Source organism: Phyllostomus discolor, chromosome 14 (assembly GCF_004126475.2).
Source record: "Phyllostomus discolor isolate MPI-MPIP mPhyDis1 chromosome 14, mPhyDis1.pri.v3, whole genome shotgun sequence".
NCBI lineage: Eukaryota > Metazoa > Chordata > Mammalia > Chiroptera > Phyllostomidae > Phyllostomus > Phyllostomus discolor.
The window spans coordinates 6,396,023-6,403,316 of record NC_040916.2 but is presented as its reverse complement, the minus strand read 5'-3'; positions in this window follow the sequence as shown (position 1 = coordinate 6,403,316).

Here is a 7,294-nt window from a genome sequence, read left to right as displayed (position 1 = left end):
AGAAAGAAATTCTGGGGGCAGAAAACTAATAAATATAATTTACTAAAGTAAAATGGGCAAAAGTTTTTCTCAGCAGTCACATGTAGGGTCGCTATCTAAATCTCTTAGTTCAATCTAAGGTTGCCTCCCAATTGAATAAAAAAACAACTTTTATACATTTTGTATTAACAAAAATATATCTGTATTAACTTATTGAATGTAACATGGTAAGAACAAGCAAATCTATGAAGCTAGCATTACCCTCATGCCAAAACCAGACAAAGACATTATTTTTAGAAATTACAAGCCCAAATCTTCAGTAAACATAGATTCAAAAATTCTTAGCCAACTATTAGCAATATAGATTTAATAATAGTTTATAAAATTATATAACATGACCAAGTGGGATTCATCCCCAAAATACAATAATTGTTCAACATCTATGAATCAATGAACATGTTACATCACATTAACAAAATCTGATCATCTCAGTATATTCAGAAAGAACATTTGACAAAATTCATCATCATTTTTATTTTTAATAGTTTATTTTTATTGTATCTTTTCCATTAACATTTATCCTCCTTATACCCTCTTCCACCTCCACATATTGCTCTTCCAGTCACAATCACCACGCTGTTCTCCTTGTCCTTGAGTTCCTTTTCTTTTTTGCTTGATTGTCCCACCCTCCAAACCAAACCCCCGCCCCAGAGCTCTCAGCCTGCTCTCTGAGTCTGTCAATTTTACTTGTTAGTTCAGTTTGTTCATTAGATTCCACATATGAATAAAATCATATGGTATTTGTCATTCTTTGATTGGTTTATTTCACTTAGCATAATATACTCCAGGTCCATCCATGTTGTAACAAAGGGTAATATCTTTATTTATTTATTTATTTTTACAGTTGAGTAGTATTCCATTGTGTAAATGTACTATATTATTTCATCCACTCATCTACTGATGGACACTTGGGCTGCTTCCACATCGTGGCTATTGTAAAGAACGCTGCAATGAATATAGGGGGGATTACATTTTTTCAAATCAGTATTTTGGGTTTCTTTGGATAAATTTTCAGAAGTGGAATTGCTGGGTCATTAGGAGGTCCCATTTTCATTTTTTGGGGTTATCGCCATACTGCTTTCCAGAGTGGCTGCACTAATCTGCATTCCCACCAACAGTGCAGATAGATTCCCCTTTCTTCACATCCTCTCCAACACTTGTTTGTTGATTTATTGATGATAACCATCTGACACGTGTGAGGTGATATCTCATTGTGCTTTTATTTTCATATCTCTGATGGTTACTGATGTTCAGCATTTTTTCATATGCCTACTGGCCATCTCTGTTTCCTCTTTGGGGAAATGTCTATTCAGGTTCTTTGCCCATTTTTTTAATTGCATTTTTTTTGGTGTTGAGTTTTATAACTTATTTATAAATAACTTCTGTTATTAATCTTTTATCAGGTGTATTGACAAATGTGTTCTTCCATTCAAAGGAATGTCTTTTTATTTTGCTGATGATTTCTTTGTTGTGCAAAAACTTTTTAGTTTGAAATAGTCCCATTTGTTTATTTTTTTCTTCTGTTTCCCTTGCCTGAGGAGATATATCAGAAAAATATTGCTATGAGCAATGTCTGAGATTTTACCGCCAATGGTTTCTTCCAGGAATTTTATGGTTTCAAGTCTAACATGTAAGTCTATAACCCATTATGAGTTTAATGTTGTGTGTGGCATAATAAGGTGGTCTAGTTTCATTTTTCTGCATTTATCTCTTCAATTATCCCAACATCATTTATTGAATAAAGTATCTTTAGTCCATTGCATGTACTTGCTTCTCTGTCAAATATTAATGGAATATAAAGGTATGGGTTATTTCTGGGCTCTCTCTTCTATTCCATTGATCTATGGGTCTGATTTTATGCCAGTACCATGCTGTTTTGATTACTATGGCCTTATAATATAGTTTGATATTAGGTAGTGTGATTCCTCCAAATTTATTTTTTAAGTATATTTTATTGATTATGCTGTTACATTTGTCCCAATTTTTCCTTTACCACCCCATCTTTGCCCAGTACTCCCATCTGTTCAGCAACCCACCCCTTAGTTTATGTCCATGGGTCATGGGTATAAGTTTTGGCTTCTCTCTTTCTTATACTATTCTTATCATACCCCTGTCTATTTTGTTCCTACCAATTGTGTTTCTTGATACCTACACCAACTTGCCTTTTCTCCCCTTTCCCCCTCCCAGCTGATAACCCTTCAGATGATCCCTATACCTATGATTTTGTTCCTGTTCTTGTTGTTTCTTTAGTTTGTTTTTGTTTTTATTTTTTTAGCTTCAGTTGTTGATAGTTGTGAATTTGTTGTCATTTTAATGTTCATAGTTTTGATTTTCTTCTTTTACTTAAATAAGTCATTTTAACATTTCCTGTAATAATGGCTTGATGGTGATGAATTCCTTTAGCTTTACCTTGTCTGGGAAGCACTTTTTCTGCCCTTCCATTCTAAATTATGCCTTTGCTGGATAAAGTAATCTTGGTTGTAGGTCCTTGCTTTTTATCACTTTGAATACTTCTTTTCAGCCCTATCCTTCCTGCAAGGTTTGTTTTGAGGAATCAGCTGATAGTCTTATGGGAACTCCTTTGTAGGCAATTATCTGCTCCTCTCTTTCTGCTTATAAGACTCTCTATCTTTAACCCTGGGCACTTTGATTATGATGTGTCTTGGTGTGGTCCTCTGTGGGTCCAACTTGATTGAGACTCTCTGTTCTTCCTGGACTTGCATGTCTATTTCTTTTGCCAAATTAGGGAAGTTTTCTTTCATTAATTTTTCAAATAGATTTCTAATTTCTTGCTCTTCCTCTTCTCCTTCTGGCATCCTTATGATGCCAATGTAGGACCTCTTGGAGTTGTCCCAGAGGCTGCTTATACTATCCACATTTTTTAAATTCTTTTTCCTTCTTGTTGTTCTGCTTGGTTGTTTTTGTTTCCTTATATTCCAAATCATTGATTTGATTCTCGGCTTCATCCACTCTACAGTTGTTTCACTGTCAACTGTTCTTTATTTCAATTAGTGAATCTTTTGTTTCTAAGTGGAGCTTTTTTATGCTCATGTGATCCTCACTAAGTTCCTTGAACATCCTTATAACCTGTGTTTTCAACTCTGCATGAGATAGGTTGCATATCTCCATTTTGTTTTCCTCTTTTTCTGGAGTTTTGATCTGTTCTTTCATTTGGGCCATGTTTCTTTGTCTCCTTGTTTTGGCAGCCTCCCTGTGTTTATTTTTATGTGTTAGGTAGAACTGCTTTAACTCTGAGTCTTGGTAGTGTGGACTACTGTTAGGCTCCAGTGGATACTACCTCCCCTATCACCCAAGCTGGGTACTTGAGGTGCACCGTTCCTATGGGCTGAGTACACCCTTGTCTTGTATTGAAGACTTGGTTGCTCTTGGCAGTTCTTTAGGAAGGATTTACCCAGTCTTGTCAGCCGCAAGGATTGGCTGTGACCACTGACCACCAACCTCTGCCCTCTGTGTAAGATCAGCTGTGCAGGGGCAGGGTGGCAGTGCTTCAAGTGGTTTTTAGCTATCTATACTGGGTGCACTGGCCTGGTATTTCCCAGGTGGTGCAGGTTAAGATCAGCCCCCACCCATGTTTTGCCCCTGGCTGCCCTTCTTGAGTTATAAAGCAATCTGAGAAGACTGCTACTTGTGCTGAGCTTGATGATTCCCAGGGGATGCCAAGCTGTGAAACTAATCTGGCTGCTGTTAGTGCCTGGCCTGGATCTCACAGAGGCCAACTGCTGCTTCTTTGAGAGGATTTAGGAAGTTGGTATACATGAGCCAAGATAAGCCATTACAGAAAAGTAGCTTGGGTGGGCCTGTAAGTTAGGTGGGAGGGAGTCTCAGGGGATCTCCAATGTGGGTCAAAAAGTGTTAGCCAGGTTGATAGAGCCTTAAATATGACACCAGCCTGCCAGCTCCATGGCTTCGCAGGAGGAGGGCTCAGAAAAGGGACAATGGCCTCTGCTATCCCTGATGCCAGACACTTTAGCCTCTTCCCATATGCCTCTGGTGCCTCTCAAGCTGCCACCCCAGTGCTAGAGCTTAGAAGGAGTGAGTCTGAGTAGGTGAGTCTGTTTGGGGGTTCCTTAAGAGAAACTGTTTGGGGCTCCTGCAGTTTCTTCCACTGACTCAATCCCCACTGGTTTTTGGAGTCAGAAGTTAGGAGAACTTATCTTCCTGTCAGTGGAACCCTGTGTCAGGGGGCCTCGTGTGGGGCTGGGCCTCCTTGCTCCCCAGATATCCTTCCTGAATTTTTATCCACCGCAAGTAGGTAAGAGACCAGCCTATTCCACATCTGTGTCCCTCCTAACAGTGTTGTTGGATGGTTTTTTTTTTTTAATTCTGTAGTTATCAGACTTCTATTCAACTTGATTTCTGATGGTTCTGAGTGATGCCTGTTCTATATTTTACTTGTAATTTTGATGTGGTTGTGTGAAGAGGCAAGCCATGTCTGCCTATGCTGCCATCTTGACCAGAAGCCTTCAAATTTATTCTTCTTTCTCAAGATTGCTGTTGCTAGTCAGGGCCTTTTGTGGTTCCATATACATTTTTGAAATATTTATTTTACTTCTGTGAAATATGACATTTGTATCTTGATAGGAATTGTGTTGAGTCTATAGATTACTTTAGGTGGTATGAACATTTTAATGATTTTAATTATTCCTATCCATAAACACAATGTGTGCTTCTATTTATTTGAATCTTCTTCAGTTTCTTTTTTTAACGTCTTATAATTTTATGAGTAGAGGTATTTTACATCTTTGGTTAAATTTATTTATGGGTATTTTATTCTTTTAGAAGCAATGGTGAATAGGATTGTTTTCTTAGTTTCCCTTTCTGATATTTCATTATTGGCATATAAATACATCTGATTTATGGATATTAATTTTGTGTCCTGCTACTTTGCTGAATTCATTGATCAGTTCTAGTAGTTTCTTGGTGGATGCTTAGGGTTCTCTCTGTATGGTATCATGTCATCTGCAAATAATGACACTTTTACTTCTACTTTTCCAGTTTGTATTCCTCTTATTTCTTGTTCTTTTCTGATTGCTATGGCTAGGACTTTCGCTGCTATGTTGAATAAGAGAGGTGAAAGCAGATATCTCTGTCTGCCTCCCAACCTTAAGGAGAATGCTTGTCATTTTTGCTCATTGAGTATGATGCTGGCACTGGGTTTGTCATATATGGCCTTTATTATGTTTAGGCAAGTTCCCTGTTTTCCCACTCTGCTGAAAGTTTTTATCATAGATATTTTTAGGATTTTATCAAATGCTTTTTCTGAATCTATTGATATAATCATGGGGTTATTTTCCTTCATTTTGTTTATGTGGCATATCACATTTATTGATCTGTGAGTATTGTACTAACATTGAATTCCTGGAATACATTCCAATTGATCATGGTGTATGATCACTTTGATGTATTGCTGTATTCAGTTTGTTAATATTTTTTGAGGATTTTATTGTCTATGTGTTACAGAACAAACAAGGGGGGCCTGGGACGATATACTATTATTGAAAGAAGCCCCCAGGTCCGTTATGTCTGCCAGCAGAGGAAAGATGTCTCTCAATGCCAGAGATTTGTGAAAAGGAAAAGAAACGTTTATTTAATGCTATACAAGCTTAAAGTAGGGACCTAATGTCTTCACCAAAAATCCTGAAGTCCCTTAAAGCACCCACAAACAGACACAGTCCTTCCTTCCTTCCCCCTTTGGCCAGTCCAGAGTACCATATCTCCTAAAGCTGCGGGGGTCCCTACTCTGGCAAAGGCACGTGGTCCTTTCTCCCCGGTCTAAGGGAGTCCCCACTCTGCCAGAGCCGCGTGGTTTTCTCCCTCAGGGCCGCGAGAGTCTTCACTCTGCTAAAGCCGTGTGGTTCTCTCTTGCAGGGCTGCGCATGGTTCTCCCCCTCAAATGGCTGCCATGTCTCAGTTTAAATCCCAGCGCCAATCTTCCTCTGAAGCCCTATTTCCGGCTTCCCTCACAATTGGCTACAGCTGCCAGATTCTGGGCAGGTGTGGCCCTGTGGTGTGGAGCCAATTATCTCCAGGCTCTTCTGGATCTTATTACAGATCCCTATTTGAGGCTCCCCTCTTGGCTGCACCCTGTTACATATGTTCAGCAGGGATATTGGCCTATAATTATTTTTGTAGTGTCTGTATCTGGTTTTGTTTTAGGATAATGTTGGCCTCATAAAATGAGCTCAGGAGTCTTACCTCTATTTGAATACTTTTGACATAGTTTGGGTAGAAGAGGTGTGAGGTCTTCTGAGAATGTTGGGTAAAATTCAGTTCATCCAGTCCAGAGCTTTTGCTTGTTGGAAGTTTTTTGATTACTGTTTGTATTTCATTAGGTATAATCTGTCTATTCAGAATCTTTGAATCTTCATGATTCAGTTTTGGAAGACTGTATATTTCTTGGAATTTTTCTACTTCATCTATGTTGTCCAGTTTCTTGGCATATAGTTGTCATTAATATTTTCTTACTATCTTTTGTATTTCTTTGGTATCAGTTGTTATTTCTCCTACTTATTTTCTGATTTTATTTGTTTGGGTCCTCTTTCTTTTTTCTCGATGGGTCTGCTTAAAAGTTTGTCAATCTTCTTTATCTTTTCAAAGGACAAACACTTGGATTTTTTTTATCTTCTGTATTTTTTAAGACTCTATTTAATTTATTCCTGCTCTGATCTTTATTATTTCATTTATACTACTACTCACTTTGGGGTTTTTTGTTGTTGCTGTTGTTGTTGTTGTTCTTTTTCAGCTTCCTTTAAGTGTAAAGTTAGATTGTTTTTGGAGCTTTTTCTTTTTCTTTCTTTTCTTTCTTTTTTTTTTTTTTTAATAAATAGGTCCGTAATGCTATGAATTTCCCACTTAGGAATGCTTTCCCTTTTGTCCCACAGATTTGGGGTTGTTTTGTTCTCATTTTTATTTGTTTAAAATATCTTTTGATTTGTTCCTTGATCTCATTGTTGACCATTCATCATTTAATAACATGTTATTTAGCCTCCATGTCTTAGTGTATTTTCAGTTTTCTTTTTAAGATTGATTTCCAGCTTCATAGCACTGTGGTGAAAGAAGATGCTTGATATGATATTAGTCCTCCTAAATTGATTGAGATTTGTTTTGTTTTCTAAGATGTGGTATATCCTAGAAAATGTTCCAAGTGTACTTGAAAAGAATGTATATTGTGCTGCTTTGGGATGAAATGCTCCATAGATATCAATTAAATCCATTTGATCTAGTGTGCCATTAA